Source organism: Oryzias latipes, chromosome 2, assembly GCF_053564925.1.
Source record: "Oryzias latipes strain Hd-rR chromosome 2, Olatipes_Hd-rR_3.1".
NCBI lineage: Eukaryota > Metazoa > Chordata > Actinopteri > Beloniformes > Adrianichthyidae > Oryzias > Oryzias latipes.
In genome coordinates, this window is record NC_136238.1 from 41,125,636 (window position 1) to 41,145,873 (window position 20,238).

The following is a 20,238-nucleotide window of genomic DNA, read 5'->3' on the forward strand; positions in this document are numbered from 1 at the left end:
TCCAGGCCTCATGTCAGATGTGCAGACCTTAATCTGACGCTATTGGGGTTGGACGTCTAAAGGAGCCGGCAAGGGAAAGCAAACTATAGGTTTATACCGCCTGGATTAGGGACAAATACAACGAGGAGCAGCAGGTTTGCGTTCAGAAAGAGGAGCCAAACCTGCAGCAGCAAGTGGGACAATTCTTGAAAATACAAATATCTGAGCATCTGGTTGGATAGTTTTCTTTCATTGTCACCCCACATATTCAGGTTCAATCTAAAAGTCCAGTCTAAACTTGGCTTTCTTTATCTCATGTGCACACGCATCAGTTTTCCTGCTAGAAAGACCTTTGTCCGAATGACGATCCTACCAATGCTGGACCATGGTGATACCATATATAGATCCGCTTCTAAGTCTTCACTTCGGAAACAATGCCTATTTTTACACTCATCACGGTTGTTTGTATTCCACAGTTAACTGGTCATCTTTACAGAATCAAAGAAAAACCCACTGGTATCTGTTTATTGTTAAATGTTAAACCCTTGTGCCCTCTTACCCTTCCATTGACGTGTTCTCCCTACCATGACAAAGGTGGATAAAGGTGGAGGTGTAATCCATGGACACCAGTATGGGGTCCATATGACCCCACTCCCAATGTTAACGTGCTTTGGATGGCACAAATTAATCACTGTCTCCACCCAATCTTTGCTATTTCCTACAACACTCTCTGACTCCCTATAGCAAACGCTCGGCCCATCTTATAATGCTTAATGTTCCTGAAATTAAATGAAAATATGGAGAATTATCGTTCCAACATGCAGCTAAAGACTGGACTGACCTTCAAAAAAGCACTAAGCACCTTTGTATCGATCTCAGCTTTTAAAAACCTTTTAATTAATGTACTGACTGAATCCTGGACGTTTTAACAAAAATTTGTATTTTGCAGAATTATTTAAGACTAAATAGTTGTTTTTTTTCATGTAGATTGTTGTATATATTTGCATTTCTCCACTTCCCAGGTCATTATTGTAAATAAGAACATGTTCTTCATAGATTACCTGGTTAAATAAATAAAATAAATGAATAAAAAAACAGCGGTGATGCTTTTAATTTGTGCACCAAGTCAGAGCAAAATGGTAATCGTGCCTTTTATCTATCCAACCGAGGGCAAAATAACCCATGGGACAAACTACAGACATTAAATGGCCTCACACAATGACTCTTAAAGGGAAAAGGGACCACTGTGCCGTCAAATTTAGCATCTTTACGACTCAAAAAACCAAATCGGATTTAAACGATAAAATTTAAAGTCTACCTTCGGTAATTATAAGAACTTCTAAAGGTCAAAAACTTCAAACACAGCAATTAGATCCGCTCTACATTGACCCATAAAAGGAAATGGATCGCCGTGTCGTCAAATTTAGCATCTTCACGACTCCAAAAAATTAGATTTAAACAATATTATTAAAATTATTATTATTATTAATTATTATTATTATTAAAATTTTAAAGAACTTCAACAAACATAGCATTAAATGCTCTCTACAATGCCTTTAGATTTCGCGTCATTACGACTTAAATACAAAAAGAAAAATTGAATTTAGACTTAAACATCTACTGTCTACTTCTGATGATTAAAAGAAACTTCTAAAAGGTCAAAAACTACAACTAGAGCAGTGAATTCGCTCTACGCTGACTCATAGAGGGAAAAGGGATCACTGTGCCGTCAATTTAGCATCTATATGACTCCAAAAAAGAAACAAAAATGTAATGTCCACTTCCATTAATTAAAAGAACCTCTAAAGCTCCAAAGCTGCTTTTCTCACCAATATGAACTAGGAAACTTGATGACCAAGATGGTAGATAATTGCCACACCAAGGGCAGCTACCATTGGCTTAAAAGTTAGTATATACCCCCTCGCTTTCACGCATGCCCTCCAGCAAGGTAATGACCCCCCCCCCCCTGTCATTACCACCCCAACTCTCCAGAATTTGCCCTCAAATCCACCCATGTTTCCTATCAGGGCACCAGTGGCCTAATGGAAGCAGACGGGCGTGAAGGGGAGTGAGGGATGGTCAATCCTCGGCTGATGAGGAGCACACCACAAAAGTGGCGAAGAAGGAAGAGCGGCGTGTTATTTTGTCACATTTCTGTTGGGGGGGGGGGGGTCTGGTGGCGCTCGGTGGTGACGGTGATCCGCAACTTTCCTGGAGTCGGGGCTATTTGGCACGACTGATACATAAACCCTAAAAACAGAGATCGCCATAAACCTCAAAAATACACTTTCAAGAAAAAAAAAGGCCCCAAATAAGAGATTTGATGCTTCAGGAGTTTTTTTTGGACTAAAACTAATATGCAAAGTCAAAAAAGTCATTTGACCGCCGACACTTTTTTACGATCAATTGCAAAAATGGATCAATTTCATCATCGACAAAAGAACAAACGCCTGTCGGCTCTCAACTACGAAATACACAAAAGTCAAATAAAAGAAATTTAAAAACTCTGCTGTTCTTCTAAAATGTCATATATGTATAAACATTGATTTATATATATATGTTTTTGTAGTTTTGGTAATCAAAAAAATATGAGTAAAGTCAGAAGAATTGTACAGAGTTGTTCATTTATAAATATACATTAAATTAAAGTGTTAATAGCGACAAAAGTGACAGGTAAGTAATTTTAAGTTAATCACATGACATTTGTCAAATATTATTAATATATGTCAAAAGTTATACTTACCATATTTACCATACTTACCATATTTTTGTTTACAATATTTACTGACATTTCTTTTTAAATGTGGTTAAAATTAATTCCTAAATCTACTCCTTTGGATAATCATTGGTTCAGTTTATAGCCATAGTGATCCATCAGTTATTTTTATTTATGGTTTTAGGATTTTTTTCATTGTTAATAAACGGTGATTTAACGTTTCAACCACTGATGCGAGAAGGCATCAGTGGTTGCCTTGGATACCCAATGTGTCCTAAGGTCCTTTGTTTATGAAAACTACGGAAAAAAAAATAGGTTGAACTTTTTAGGGGAAAAATCGATGCGTAGAATTATGTTATTATATGAAAAGGGCTTACGTGGTCACTTTTTGGAAACAAGCTAACGGTCCAAAGTGGTACTGTTGTTGCTTTTCGGTGTATAACGCTACCTAAAGACAGAACTTTATGAAAAATAAAGACAAAGTTCTGCTGAGTCCAAATAAGCACAGTAAGGCAAAGGAAACCACACTGATCTTTTCTCATATCTAAGCATTATCTCTAATGACCAGACCTTATCGCCGATAGCTCTAACCGGGGCTCTCCTGTGTCTTGGGAACAATAAATATCCTCTAAGTGTGCTGGCCCTCTAAAAGCTTTTGCCTAGAACTACAGCTCCTCCAAACAAAACAAATGCATCTCCCTAATGGAAAATATTGCCTGACCCGGTCCACTCATGTGGTCAATACAGCCAGTAATGGTGGTGTACTGCCTCCCGGCAAAAACCCATGATGAATGGAATGGTTCTGGGTCAGGACTTTCACCGGCGTCTGCCTCTTTCAAGCTCAAGTTCACTGCTTTGTTTGGTTACAAAGCCAGAGGAGTGTTTGGTCTTTTTGGTGACGTAGAGCACAAAAGTGTCATTTTAGAGACACGAACGCTGATTTGAACTTCAGTCTCCAAAAGAGTTTATAAAAAATGGTATTTTATAAAATGTATTTTTAAAGATGTTTGACATTTTTTGACTGTTTAAAACTCATAGATTGTTTAATTTTTAGAAGATGAAGTTTCTTACAGATAATGAAGACTTTATTTATCCCACAGGGGGTAAATACCCGAGTTACACCAGCATTTGTAAAAAAAACTCATCAACAAAAGACAGTCAATAGAATTAAAAAAAGAAATAAATAATGTAAAAAGTCAAAATATTACAATGATATATATTAAAAATATAATAATAAAAAGTATAATGTATCTAAATGTTTAAAAGCTAATATACAATCAAAATTCAACGGTAAAAACTAGCATTGAAAAACAATTCCAACATATGTTTTCTTTTCTGAACCAGGTTGTTTTAAAAAGATTTATGCTAGTAAACCTATGCTAACTTTAGGATTATCCAGGATTTCTTTTTATACCCACAATGCCTTTGGGTTGACCTTTCAAATGACAGCAAAAATGCTAGTTTTCTGCCTGGCGTAAACATGAGCTGTGTCCGATTTCCCACCCTAGACCCTAAAAACAAAAAAACTGTATAGCGCAGGACTATGTAGTGCCATGAATTTTGAAAGCAATTCGGACAACGTGCTCACTACTTTTTTTTTTTTTTGGCGGATAAGAAGTCATTGATTTCACAAAGTTAAAATCTAATTGAAATGAACGTTTTGCATTTGCATCATTTATGATTCCACTGTGTTCTGAAGATAAAAATGTTGATGGTTTTGCAAAATTTTTCAAACGCAATGCATTGTGGTCTATATTCACAGAGACTTCTGAGAAATTTCAAGGCGCTCAGTTTGGGAATTGTAGATTCAGACAGCACTGCAAAATGGTGAACGCATGAAAGAGCGCTCTGTGTGGAGAGTAGTGAAGGAATTCAGACACAGCCATGGTTTCTTGGAAATTCCTGTCAGTTACTCATGGTGCTTGTAAGGCATAAAGTGAAAGTTATGTTGTTTGAGGGAAAAGATCAATCCATGCTAGCATCTGTTTTGCTAGCTGTGTTAGCTAAGAATTTGAAAGTAAACAGTACGGAAAACGTGTAAAATTTAGGATAGGAAACCAAACTTTGAGCTAAATACATCTTTTGTTTAATGTTTTAGAAATGAGCACAGTCAGGAGCCAAAATATTGGAAAAACATTACACTTGAATCAACATGAAAATGATAACACTGTGAACATTGCTAATCTGAAAACATGACCTTTAGAACATTCATGATTATTGAAGACTGCTGTGGAGGATTTTCAATTGAAACCAGATGAGATCATAAAAATATGGCTTTAACTGTAAGGTTTGAGTTACTGAACAAAGAAAAAAAAATTTGATTAAAAAAATAAATATATATATATATATATATATATATATATATAGATATATATATATATATATCTATATATATTTATTTTCAGTTTAAAATCACTTTAACCACTGAATGTTGAAAATAAATGCGTTTACAAACAAAAATCATGTCCCACTGTGTTATTCATAATTGGCAGAAATGGTTGCGGTAAAAGATACATGACGGACGGACGGACAGACAGATAGATAGACAGGGACGGACGGGCTATTCTTCCTAAATTTACAAATGGGAGAGTTGAAGGAAATATAATGTAAAAAAAACCTGTAGTTTATGATTTTTCAAGGAAATATAAGATTTAGAGAATCTTCAGTGTTTCTTTTGGATTTTGAAGACAAAAACACTTGAACTGATCCCTCAAAGGTTGATTTTGCTTTGATTGTTTAACCCCAAGATAAGATTAGTATGAAAAAGCTGGAGCTTTTAGTGATACAGTGAAGCTGCAAAGCTCTGCTCAGCATTCATAGTATTCTGGTTGGTTGTTTCTTGGGGGCAGACTGAAATAAACTTTGCTCACGCTGATGAAAATGACCTACATTTGCTCCGTCTCGCCTTGTTGGGCTCTAATAAAATCACAATTGTGTTTGCAGCCTCGCCCCCCTCAAGAGCGGCCGAAGGCATCGATGTTTTTACTTCACCTGGTCTGTAACAAAAAACTGAACTTTTTTTTTAAGTCAGAACAAAATTCTGATGTATTTAGCTGATCAACGACCAACCCAATGGGGGCTTGGCGCCAAAGCATCCAATGAGATCATGAGGACGGTTACTGCAGGGCGACACATTCATATCGAATAAAATTCAACGTGTAAACAAAAAAATGGATCTCAAAGAGGGGCTCGCTGGATGGCTAGATGGGCGTCTGGTGCGTTTGTAGAAGACGAGTGCGCCACGTTTTCTTCCAAAGGCAGCGGTGACAGAGATGAGACATGACCGCGCCACAGGCTTGAGATGAAGCAGCGCGTACAGAGGAACGCAGTCGAACCTCAGGAAGGACGGGTTTGGGGGAAGTTAGACGGCTCCTGACACGCGCGGAGACCGCAGACGAGCTCGAGGGCCTCCAAGTGGAGTCAGCCCCATGCGCAAGAGTGGATTTATGAGATTTTTATGTGGCTGACACAAAGATTATCTGGTGTAAATAAACCAGGAAGAGGAGAAGACTGCTCCTTTATTTGACAAAGTTTCCAAAACAATTTTCCCTCCACAAATATTTAATTAGATAAATCAAATTCAGGCATTTATATTTTTTTAAGCAAAGACTAAAGCAACAAATTTGGCCCAATTCTGATAATTACTGGTTTTTAGGATCCGACTTATACTCCGGTACAATATATCCTCCGTTGCGACTGAAACTCCACTGCAACTGTTACACCACTGAAACTGATATTTCGATGCAACTTATACATCACTGCGCCTGATCTTTCAGTGTGACTCATGCTCCACCGTGACGGATACTTCGGTGCGACTTATTCTCTGGTGAAACTGATACTCTGGTACGACTGAATATCCAGTGCGGCTGTTACTCCACTGTGACTGATATTTCGGTGCGACTCATACTCCTGTACGACTGATATTATGGTGCGACTGATACTCCGGACCGACTTGAATAGAACATGCACGCACTTGTAACCCTTGTGCTATCCTTAGAACAAGGGTGTGCTATCCTTGTGCTATCCTAGAGAAGATCCAAATTCTTCAAAAGGCCTTTTAACAATCCCACAATCTAGATTGAAGACCACGGGAGACAGGGCCTTTGCTGTAAGAGCCTCAACACTCTGGGATAGTCTCCCTGAAGAGATCAGGCTTGCTGAGTCCCTGTCATGTGCGGGGGTGGCTTGAGAGCCGGTAGGACCCAGAATGCAGAGGCGGAGGCACACGGTTCAAGGGCAAGGGGTTTAATGCGAACAAACAAAAGGCGCTGCAGAGCAGGATGACAAAAACAACCCAAAACTCACTGTGGCGTGGCGAGGGACAAGAAACGAGGAACATGGCATGACATGAACACCAGACAGGGATAATGGACCAACACAGGAGGAAGGCAGAGACAAGACTTATATACAGACAGGGCAGACAAGACACAGGTGAACACAATCAGGACAGATGGGGACCAAAGGAAGTAAAACTCAAGACATGACAAGACAGGAAACCTTTCAAAATAAAACAGGAAACAGAACCAAACAAGACAGGACAAGAACTAAAGTGTAAAACAAGACACAACAAACTGAAACCATGACAGTCCCTACCAGTATTTAACCCTTGTGCTATCCTAGGCACTTTAACATTGGGAGTTGGGTCATCTAGACCCACTAGACAGTGCGCTGAACCTTTTTTCTTCAATGATTTGTGATCTTCACTGGTGTCCATGGATTACATGAAATCTTTCCACCTTTATCCACCTTTGTCATGGTAGGGAAAACACGTCAATGTGAGGGTGGGGTCATCTAAGATAGCACAAGGGTTAAAGCTATTTGTCACAAGTGCCCCCAAGGGTAAAAAATGAGGAAACATACACCGGAGTGCGCACTTATCCCTTGAAGAGCAGTTATGAGTTCCTTGTGCAGTCTGCAGATTTTGCTTTAAAAAATGATAAACCCATCCGACACACCTACGTCCGTACTTCCGGCTTACTTTCCCTTAAGTGTTCACTACAACCTGTAGGATGCCCGTAGAAAAGAACGTATATGAGCATTTGTGCTCTATGGGTTCACCGGTCCCAATCTACGACATTTAGATTTTATGCGGACCACCCTAACCCACTTATTACCCGCAGTCGACATGTATCCATCCGTAAGGCATTTGGAGGCTCCTGTGGCGTCTAGAGCTTCATGGGTTAAAACATACATCACCAAGTGCAAGGCGTTGGATGTTGTGGTGGACTCTGGAGCAGTCAAGCTGCCGATCGAACTTCATTTGAGCCTATTTGGTCAAGTGTGATCATTTGGTGGAGGGAGTATTATGGCGTACGGTTATTTGTAACCCTTGTGCTATCCTAGGCACTTTAACATTGGGAGTTGGGTCATCTAGACCCACTAGACAGTGCACTGAACCTTTTTTCCTCAATGATTTGTGATCTTCACTGGTGTCCATGGATTACATGAAATCTTTCCACCTTTATCCACCTTTGTCATGGTAGGAATAACACCTCAATGTAAGGGTGGGGTCATCTAAGATAGCACAAGGGTTAAACTCGGCTTAAACTCTAAGCGCTGCAGCATACCAGGAGGTTATGGACAGTTCAAAGAACCCAACTGTGTGGTACACCCCATAATCCCCAATCCAAGACCTGAATTAGTACAACCAAAAAAAATGCTAGTTTGTATTTTGCAACACTTTAAGGTCATTTTAAACATCTAGAATTCTGTTTTAATCTTTTATTGTGTTTACGTTGATAAAAAAGATGTTCCGAACCTGAAATATTAAACTCAATGACACTAACGGTTGCACTCTGACCAGGTTAGGATGTCTCTTAGTGGGAAAATCTCAAACCTAGTATTTCTGAAAAATGATGTATTTTCCAGTGTCCAACAGCTTCAAGCGATGAAGCATCTTGTCCGTCCTTGTTGCTAGGCGCCGTTGGCGGGGATGCGCCGGCTGGTTTGGATGTGGGGTCCACAGGTGGAAGCAGCCACTGAGATCACGCACGGCACACGTGTGCGGCCATTTCTCCGCCCGTCTTGGCTCCCGCTCGGCGGCTGCCTGCTAGCTAGCTGCAGCTGCCAAGGCGGCGGAGGCGGTCGCTTTGACAAAGGACACCAGTTCCCCTGGGTGTCGGCGGGTCTGGAAAAAGCGGGACGCCCTGAACGTCCTGGAAGTGTCACTGTTTGCACTTGTCTCTTATTCTGCGTTTGGGAGGCCACGGGCAGGTGAGGAAGAGGAGGAGGAGGAGGAAACTACCTGAAACATGTAGGGATGATGAGGAGGGATAAATGACGGATACATCACAAAACCTTTTGTAGGGATCAGGAACACGTGTTGGTGCACACACGGGAACGTGGAGCAGCAACAACACGGATTTAAGGGCTTTAATGAACTGAAGGGAAATCCAGGACTGAGGGATTAAATGTACAATATGTCATTTTAAAAATAGAATGCAGGAAAAAAAAAAAGAATTTGATGTAGTTTGATGAGGAAACAGGTGGTGCAGGGCAGCTCCACCAGGGGGCAGTAGAGGCTATGATAAGAAAACTGGTATTTTCCAAAGATTCCACTTAAATGGAGATTAGATTCAAGATTTTAGTTAAAAATGGGACTCAATGCTTCCATTTTGCTTAGCTTATTCCTTTCATTTCATTCTTTCACTTCATTTCAGTCCTTCATTTATTCATTACATTCTATTCTTCCATTCATTTCAATCGTTTCATTTCTGTTACTTTATCCTGTACAGGAAACAGATACATGTCTGGAATTTTTCTGGAATCCCAGAAAGAATTTCAAAATAAAAGCAGGCTAATTTGTTTTACTTCAAAAAAGGATCCTTGGAGTAAATTGTAACTGAAGATGGACCGTTTTAAAATGACCTTAAAGCAAAGATAAACTCGGAGTGAGAAGGGGGCCCATACTGACGCAAAGGATTTCATTGAAAAATAAAACACAAACAGAGCAAAATGTTCCAACAATTGAAAATAATTCCAAACTAACGTTTGAGGTCAGACGTTTTCAGCTTTTCTTCAATAAATTTTAATTTCTTCCTTTACTTCATATTTCCATTTCTTGATTTGCATTCAAATTCGTTTTTTTTTTAGATACTCATGCCTTAAGCTGAGACATGTAAGATGACCCTTTAATGGAGGAAAATTACCTTTTTTCTGAGTTTCTGTGGAATCACAAAGTGCTTCACAAAATTGAACCCTTGTGCAATCCTATGATCCCACCCTAACATTGACGTGTTCTCCCTACCATGACAAAGGTGGATAAAGGTGGAAAGATTTCATGTAATCCATGGACACCAGTGAAGAAAACAAATCATTGAAGAAAAAAGGGTCAGAGCACTGTCTAGTGGGTCTAGATGACCCAACTCCCAACGTTAAAGTGCCTAGGATAGCACAAGGGTTACAGGATAAATGAAAATTATATGTGGAAAAAAACTGGTGGAGTAGGACCCAACAGGCTTGGTGGTAGAGTACGGTTCAAAGACCCGCCATTGCAGCAAAAAAAAATAAAGAAATGGTACAAATAAAAAAGCCAACCTTTCATTCATCCAAATACCTCTGAACATTTCGTCTCAACGGGCTCACCAAGCAGGATATGACTTTGATATTTGTCCACCTGCACACCCTGTACAGCTTTGACCATTTTTCATTGGGCAGATGGGCGGTATCCACCCCCAAAGCCATGACTGAGACGTGTCACACGCCTCACTGACAGCGTATGACACATCATCCGTACTTCATTTATTCCTAACAAATACTTCACGACACACTTGGCAAACATGCAATAGTGGTAGGTTCCATTTTCATGACGTCCCCATAAACCATGTACACACCGGCCACGTGTGGCGTGTTCAAGAACGCACTTTTATCATGCCGTGCTTACAGCGGACTGGCGCTAAGAGATACTAGTGCATACACATACAGTCGGAAGACGGCTTGGTGCAAAAATGTTTCACGAATCTTGCTACAGCTTTATTCTGATATATGAAGGACTTGGTGTCATATCATTCGGTTAGCACTTCCATGTTTTGAAAAGGAACCTACCAATACGTCTCTACCGGATCAAAGTCCGGGGTTAGCGGGGTTAGCGGGGGATTTGTCCGTAGGGCCCAAAAACGGACCTCAAAAATAGCGTAGATGGATTACATGAAATTTTTCCACCTTTATCCACCTTTGTCATGGTAGGGAGAACACGTCAATGTAAGGGTGGGGTCATCTAAGATAGCACAAGGGATATATATATATATATATATATATATATATATATATATATATATATATATATATATATATATATATATATATATATATATATACATACAGAGACACAAGGGAACTGCAAGACACAGCTGTGCTTCCTTTAAGATGCAGCCACTTTTCTTTATGACCCTTCACAACCGAAAAACCTGTAGCATCCATACAGGTCAACCCCCCTAGACATGTGACCATCAGTTCCGGCCATGTGATTGGCGACTATATGTGCTAACAAACCTTTGATGGTTTGTGTTGTACAACATCCAAAACTAGAGAAGTAAACTCAGACTGTGACTCATATTTTTGTCTTAATGTTTAGGAGCCTTGTGGTAGAGTGTCCGCCCTGAGACTGGAAAGGCATGGGTTCAAATCCATGCCGAGTCATAAGAGGGACTTTAAAAATGGGACCAAAGCCTTCAGCCTTAAGGACCAGAATCAGCTGGGAGTCACTCTTGACTTGATTGAAGCGGGAGAGCGAAGCTGCTTACTCTCGTTGGCATGACTTGTGGCCTTGGCGCCGTACGTGAAGCCGCTCCTACTTGAGCCTCATGCGTGGCCGACTTCCATCAGTGGCAGGGATTTGGAAAAAGGGAAGGCAGCAATGAGTTTTCCTTTTCCCTCCGGTGAAGGACCAACAGTGAGCATGTACAGTGAGTTTGGACACTAAAAACAACCTGAAGTCGAAACAGGACAGTTTTTAAACAAATAATGAATTCTTTGGGGGCTTTTTGGATGATTTTTGCATCTTTAGGGAATTCTTTTAGACATGAAGAACCTGGAAAAAAATACCCTGCAGCTCTGTCAGTGTAATTACAACCTATTCATATTTAATTATCAGAAATGAGTCCCATTTGGTTTCTCTGTGAATTAATCAACCAAAAAAAAGGAAAGAAAAAACTCGATGTAATGAGGAGGAATCGTTGAATGGATGGAAGGTGACACGGTGTGAAGTTGGTGGAGTCATGGTCTGGGCTTCGTCGGAGGACCAAGGAGTTCATCTGAAGACTGGCGGCTCCCTCTAGTGGACGGGTCTCGTTACGACCTGAGGAGAGGCCACTTCTATTTAGAAATAAAGGGGCAAAAATCAGTTACAGAAACACAACACTAAAACACAAGTGTAACACAACAATAACACGAAAGAAATAAGAGTAACACACCAACAAAATACAATACAAACATGAGGGAAATACAACAGGAACAAAGCACATGAACAACATAGGAACACGACAAAAACACAAGAACAAGAAATTACTATAACAGGAACACAAACACACACAATGACACAAGAGGATCACAACATAAAAAAACAACGGAGGAACAAAGACAACATGAACGCAACACTAACACAACTGAAACTTGTTGTTTCTGTTGTGTCATTGTATCATGTCCCATTTTATCGTGTAGGTCCTGTTGTTGTGTTCTTGTCGAATTCCTGTTGTTGTGTTTTTGTCGCGTTTCTGTTATTGTGTTCCTGTTGTGTTTTGTCACATTCCTGTTGTTGTGCTTCTGTTGCTTTTCTGTTATTGTGTACCAGCTGTTGTGTTTTGATCACATTCCTGTTTTGGCGTTCCTGTGTTGTGTGCTTGGTGCATTCCTGTAGTTGTGTTCCTGTAAAGTACATTCATATTGTGGTTCTGTGGTTCCCGTGTTTTTGTTGCATTGCTGTTCTTGTGTTCGTATTGTGTTCCTGTCGTTTTCGTGTTGTGTTCCTGGCTGGTTTCAGTTGGTTTTCCTTTTTGCTTGTGTCGTGTTCTGAGGCTGTGTTAGTCGTTGTGTAATGATTGTTGGATGTCTGTTTTTTTGGTTTTCTAGCTGTGTTTTTTTTTCATACAAAGGAGTTTCTTAGATTTATTCCTGAGGTGTTTTTTTTTTCTGTAGAGTTTTATTCGACACTGACACATTTGCATATCAAGGCGAAAAGCTGCTTTTGTTGGCGGCGCGCTCTCAAAAAGAGCAGTGAACCACGAAGCAAAGCGGCGGCACGAGTTTGTGACAACAGAAATGATCAAACCAACATCCTGAACCGCTCTAAGTTGGTCTACGGTGCAGGTGATGGGGGAGGGCTCTGCGGCCTCCTCCTCCCCGTCACAGAGGCCCTTATCTCCTGCAGATGAGTCAGCTTCTGCTGGGTCACCAGAGCGCACGGGTCATTTAGACCCTGCAGGATCTGTTACATCGTTCCTGCTTTTATGAAAACATCCTGAAGGCGGATGTCACCTTCTATCACCGAGGAACTTCACAAGGCAAAATCCTTCAAAATTGATGATGTGTCAAAGTCCTGGACTAATGCTGGAGCTTAACAAAGAGTGACGCAGCAGAAAACAGTAAAACTTCCAAAAGTCCTGTGTAGTTGTAACATCTTGGTGTGTGACATCAACACAAGGGTAACACAACACCAGAAAATGATACAAACACAAAGGAAAATCATAAAATTACAAGGGCAACACAGCATCAGCAGAAGAAACACGAGTATCAGCAATGCATGTTAAGGTGTTAACTTACAATGAGAAGTCTATGAAAATGAGCATTCAAAGCTCTTCCCTCAAGCTCAAGTTTTTACGACCATTTTTGGACTCTTCGTGTAAAATGCATGACCGCCTAATGGACCCTCTCCTGACATGATGGTAATCTATATCCGCCATTGCAAAGAACATAACCCGTTTGCTCCCAACTGGCGATATTTGCACGAAGCCTCTACCAACTGTAGGTGGCGGACATGCGCAAGTAAACACCATGGACTATGGACGTGTTCAAGAACATGCTTTTAGCGCAATATGGAACGGGTGGTAATGACATAGCTTCAGACATATATGTTTAGATTATTAAAATTGAATATTCCTGATTTTTTTTAAGTACAATTTTGGTGACCTCTAGTGGTCAAAATAGAAACTCCTACTTTTTTATCATTTCAAAGTAAATTTCTAAAAGAGGGTAAGTTAAAACAATATAGAAAATATATACACTTCTGTCCCAAAGCAGTCCATCCATCCATCCATCCATCCAACCAACCAACCAACCAACCAACCAACCAACCATCCAACCAACCATCCAACCAACCAACCAACCAACCAACCAACCAACCAACCATCCATCCATCCATCTTCTATACCTGTTTTTGTCCTTTTTTAGGGTCACGGGGCTGCCAGAGCCGGAGCCTATCTTAGCCACTCGTAGGCCAAGCCAGGGGACACCCTGGAAAGGTTGCCAGCCTGTTGCAGGTCCACAATCACACACCCATACATACTCACATTCACACCATGGGACAATTTAGATCGACTAATAAAACAATTGGAGCATGCTTTCCGTTGGTGGAAGCAAGTCGGAGTCCCCAGAGATGGCGCAAAAACGAGGCCATCTGCCCATTTTTTTTTACTTTGTTTTTATTTTTTTACAATTCTTCTGTGACAAAGCCACATAAATGTATCATGTTTTCTGTATTTTACACCCTATGAGGTGAAGAGGTCCTATGTTTTGCTTTTATTTTAGTGAATGTGTGTATTTTGGGTATTTGACAAGACGGAAAGGGAGACTAAGAGGGCCCTTCCAACGAGCAAGCACGCACGGAATACCCCGGAAACCGACCATCGGGAGTTGCAGAGGAGGATCTGACGATGACCTTTTCAAATTCTGCCGCTGGATTATTATTAATTTCTTTTGGGGATGGACGTGGCTGGAAAGTGACCAAGAGAAAAATGAGACTCCCTGACGTTAACCCGAAGGACGGGGTCAGATCATTTCAGTTTTTTTGTTTCTTTTGACTTTGGGAGGAATTTTTTAAGTTGGAGGGCTCACGCGCGCACAGGTGGAAGTCGCTAGACGGACAATAGGGAATCATCGTAAACGCGTGCACGGACCTATAATGTAATCGGGAGCGCGATTCATGGAGTGTGACTGGGTTCAATGAAATTATAATGGTTAAAGAACATATCTTGATTTAATTATTTGTTCATTTGTGTTCCATAGTCAATCCACGACAATAATCTTAAGACTCTAAATGAACTGTAGAGTGTTACACTTCGTTCGTACTTTGAGCAAAAATGTGACCCAGCCACAAACTCAAAAACTCACCAAAATTTGTACACGCTGAGTAGCCGGTGAAAACACATTTTTGGGCATAGGGAACAAGACGAAATTTTAAAAAAAGATGACATCACAGTGAAAGGAAACAATAAAAAATAGATTGTGCCTAAATTTCTTAAATTACATTTTAAAATCCGTTTACAAAATTAAAACACGTGTCTGGGAAATGCAAAAAAAAGTTTAATTATGGGATGGTCACAGGACCCACACAGGATCAGAAGTTTATTTCACGTAAGTACGACAAACATTATAACTATGTGCTAACAGGAAGCAGCAGGCTTTATGATTTTGATTTTTTGGTTGAATATGTCTTGGACAGCAATGTTCACTTGTGCATCATACTAACCAGAACGGTGTCAGATTCTTAAAGACATTGCTAAAAAAAAATCATCTTAATGTTACATTACATTTGTTTTTCATCCAACCTACTTGAAATGAACAAATATCCCTCCAAAATAAAAGAATACCGGCTTTTGGTTTTACTTTTGGGTCTATTTGGGATAATCGGTCGTCATGTCAGTCTTACAAGAGCTCATTTCTCTGAAAAAGACAAAAAAATACTTCGACGTCTCCTTTGGAAAGATATTGAGGACACGATCTCCCTCTGATCTGTGCAGAATACGTAAAAATGTCAAACATGCAGCGAGATGGTTGTCGAGTGCACAGGAACTAACTGCGAGCCACTGCCGGAGGTGACTGACGGGTGAAAGTAGAGAGAGAAAGTGCTGCCCTCGAGGACTTCATGAAACAAGTATCTTTCTTTGGCACCTGGTGCATTCTGGGATAAATGCCAGAAACCACAACATAATAAAAGCCATTAGCCGTCCGTCAGGATGCTCAGCTCGTCTCCAGTGAGTCGGCGTCAATCTGTTCAATTTAACGGAACGATACACCCAAAAGTCTTTCTTTATTTTATGACTGAAAAAAATGATGAAACTTAACGAAATGGCAGTTGAACGTCAACAACTTGCTTTCAGCGACAACACACAAGGATAAAACAATGGTTTGACGGCATCCCAATCTGATTTCTATTAAACCAAAACAAAAAACTTCCGGATTGAAGCCCATTGGGAAAGAGGATTTTAACAAAATCCAAATGTGGTTCAACAACCTTAAGTGCAGCATTGAGAGGCCTTCGTGTCTCTGCCTCACCAGAAATGGGGTTTCAGGAGGGTCGGTAAGGTTGATACCCAGGTAGCAGAAGAAACTGGAGCAGGGCACTTCAGTTCAGGCACTGATGGGAACAAAGACACAGTTGGGATGTCCCTTACCTGGGTAAGGCTGATTGAACTGGGCCTCCTGGAAACTTTCAATTTCCCAGGTCACAGGAGCAACAACTTGAGCCAATGGAATAATGTGTTCTGGAGCCAGGTTGGCCTCCTGCTGAGAAAACTGATGACACCCAAATCGAAATGTGAGACAACCTAGGGGTTAGATTAGACTAACCCTAACCCAAGCGTGATTACTTACAAAAAATGTGCTAAAAATATGTTGGGAGACAGGGAGAATAATACACCTTTGCTTCCAGGGCTACAAACAAAACATCCTGTGGTGCTAAAATACTTAACACAATGTTGTAAAGTACTTTATAACTCATTGGTGGGAATCAGTCCAAACTGTCCTGGAGTCCAAATAATACTGGACCCAGGCTCAAACGTGGAGAGCTGAAAGTAATTGGATCACTAAATCAAGGACCAATACACATGGGGGGTAGGTACACAGGACACCCAAGTTTAATTTGACCCCAAATTAAAAATGTACCCTCTAGGAGACTCTAACCTTAACTACTGCCCTGCTAATAAACTGGACTGTGATAGATTGGCTCCAGCCAGGGTCAAAATCCTAATCCTAACCAGACTCCCCTAAACAAAATGTGATCCCTGGATCACAACCCTAACCCTAATCCTGAACCCTACTTCTAACCCTGAGGGGTAGGGGCCCAAACCCTAACCAGTCCAAGACCTAGTTGAAACATCATCTTTCCAAAAACGCTCCAACCCTCACCCCCGCCTACTCACCTGGGTGTGTGTATGCCTGGGGCCACGGCGAATGTTGCATGGGACCCTGCTTCCGGTAATACTGCAAGAAGTTTGCACTGCCTCCGCCTTCTTCTGGATCATGGGGATCCAACCGTTTTTCTCTTTTAATCCCAACCCCAGCAAAGAAAATGACCAGTTTGGCCTGACAAGTTGGCGTTTGACAAATTGAATGTAGTCCAGGTTTTTTGTGATCTGTCCCAACCAGGAAAGGGAGTCCAGACCCTTCCAGCCAGTGTGTCAGTCTCCAACATCACAACTTTTCTCTGCCGGAGACAATCGCCAAGAGAAAATTACAAACGGATGTAAGCCATTGTTGGGACCAAACCCAGGTAAGAAAGTTCAGTCAGGGGTGGAAAAACACCACTGACCTTCTTCTGCCTCATGCCGGACGGATCACACCTCTGGTCGTGTATCTCGGATAATGGGTACCTCATTGGGCATTATTCCATTTTTTTTTATATTCATAAAAATAGTTTTTTTGTGACTTTATTCAAATAGACGATTTTTTCAGTGACTATCAAGGGTTTTTCTCTATGAGCAGAGGTGTAACAACAGTTGATTTTTGCATGGATAATAAAAGCCAATCCCAATTAGCTGTTTTTGTTAAAATAAAATTTACTGTTAATTATTTTGTTGTTGTGTGTTTTATACTACTACTACTTCAATTTTTTAAGTCTATGTCCTCTGTATCATTGAGAAATCAATTCTTGTCAAAATCAGCTCAAAGGAAGCTAAACATGTCTTTGCTTTCTGGAAATCATTTGGCGAGCTGAAAGTGAATTCCACTTCCGTGCTGTGACGCACCTGAGGGGGTTTGCATTGGAAATTACTGCAGATGTTTGTCTTTTCAGACATTTTTCATTGTCCTTGAAGTCATTTGTTTACACCGTTTAGCTGCCTCCATGTAGATCTGTCAATCTACAAATAGATCCGTAAATCTACATGTAATTTTTAATTGTTACACTTGTCAATGTTTTCCATTTTGGTCAACAGGTTGTTAAAAAAATAACAAAATAAGTAAATTTATTTAAATATTTTGGTGGTTTTATTTGGGGTTTGATGGTGTCCATCTTCTGGTTGGCCAATCAAATATCTGGAAAATTAAGCTCCACCCTCAGTGCATTTTTCCAGTAATATAACACAATTTAAAAGTATAATATTAATTTTAGGAGAAAAATGCTCAAATTAATAGATTTAATTCTAAAAATTGGACAAAACATTGAAAAAAAATCATTTTTTAACTCCCGCTAGCTAGTTTTTGCAATGGTTAATCACATTGCAATTTATTCAGGTTGATTTAAAACAGTGAAGCTGAACAATAAAGAAAGTATAGCCAAATATTAAGTTTGGAAGCGATAACTGAACTTTTACAAATAAGAAAATCAAAATGTTGCGAACTTTAGAATCCAAAATGGCTGCCAGTATTATCAAAACATCCAAACTCTGTTAACTTTCCTGTTGATCAAATTAATGTGACGTATGTTCAGACATGAACAACATTTTATGATTTATTTGGTGATTTGAGATGCAGTTTTGAACTAAATGATGTAAAGTTACGGTTCAAATTTGTGTTGCTAACAGCTGCTAGCATAAAAAAAAAACAACAATTTTTTACCAAATGACGGAGAAATTTGTCTTTTTCAAAAAGCAAATATGTCAGCCAAGAAAGAAGCATTTCTAAGAAGTGTATATTTATCTTGTAAATAATTACTTTTTTTTTGGGGGGGGGGGGGGGGGGGGTTAGGTTCAATTATGAAGATAGTATCTATCTATAGAGATTGGGAAATTTGCAGAGGCAGCCGAATTTTATTTTTAGGGACCTGGTAACTCTTTATTTCTCAGTTTGAACCAATTGAAGTTGGATGTGACTTTGTTATCAAGAGGTCGTAGTCTTCTGAATTTCTAGGGCGTCAGAGTCACTGAGCTACATGCTAAAAATGTAGTCGGGAGCAGCGCCTGAAGTCAGATGTTTGATTTTAGAGAGCGCAGCGCCTGCTGTCATTCAAACTTCTTACAGAAGTTTGGAACAAATGAAAAATGTCTGTATGGTTTTGTCTCCAAGCGTCTCCACTGGCAGGCTTAATCTGCTCTGAGGTTTGTTTCCTTGGTTTGCTCGCTTTCTTGGCAAAAAGTAAAGAAAAAAAACACTGAATTATGTAGGGTGCCTTTGCCAAAATTACTAAACTACCCAGAATGCATAGAGGGGGCCATGGTATATTCCTAGCATCCTGACTACAAAATCAGAGTCCCCGACTGGTCAAAGTTTGACCTTGTTGTCTTGACCATATTGTACGAAAACGTCATCGAAACTTGAGTATGCATGAATGCAGGAGTGTTGACTGCGGAAGCCCATGACATTGGAAGGGGCTTGGTGCCGAATGGCGAAGCGATGCAAATCTTGTGAATTGCGCTAAAGGTTCTGTTCATTGCAAGTGTCCTTGGAATGGCGGATATGGATTACCATAATGACAGGAGAGTGGCCTTGGTATATCTCTGTTTGAAAAACAAATGCAGGGATTGTCGGGCTCATTGCCGTGTCTGGGTGACTACCAGATCCGAGTCCCTGACTGTTCAAAGTTTGACCTGGTTTAGTTGGCAACAGCTGTTCCAAAGGCCATACTTTTTTATAGAGCCCAAAAACGGTCGCAGAAACTTGAGTGGCTACGAATAAATGCGGTAGTGTTGTTCGTAGAAGCCCAAAGCACCCCTTTACATTGATTTTTCATTAGAAGTGGACACATAAATGTGTGTTGGCTAGGATGGTGTCACTACCAAATTGGAGTCCCTGATTGGTCAAAGTCTGACCAGGTTCAATGTGTTTTGTACATAAACCCCTAAACAATCATAGAACTTTGACTAGGTATCGGGGAGGTAAGCTTGAAATGTAAATCTACATCGACTCTTCTTAAAAAGCGGTCACATGAACGTGCGTTGGCAAGTGTGGTTTCGCTACCAAATCCGGGTCCCTGATTGGTCAAAGTTTGGCCTGGTTCAACTGGCAACACGTTTTGTACATAGAGCCTGAAACAGTTGTAGAAACCTAAGTAGCTGTCCATGAACACACAGGTTTTGACTGTGTAAGCTTGAAACGCATGCAAATATAGTCTTTTTATTGCTTGAAAGTCCATGAACAAAGCATAAAGGTACATAAACACTGACCACTTGTGGCGC

General features: G+C 40.3%; 1 long non-coding RNA gene across 1 annotated transcript; it reads right to left on the reverse strand.

The window, feature by feature from the left end:
- Positions 1-11,755: 11,755 nt before the first annotated feature.
- LOC144988675 (uncharacterized) lies at positions 11,756-18,723 on the reverse strand. Its single transcript, XR_013652647.1, has 3 exons — positions 17,047-18,723; positions 16,300-16,408; positions 11,756-12,007 (listed from the first exon to the last, which is right to left on the reverse strand). It is a non-coding gene; the product is annotated as an uncharacterized LOC144988675 (long non-coding RNA).
- Between the last annotated feature and the right edge of the window lie 1,515 nt (positions 18,724-20,238).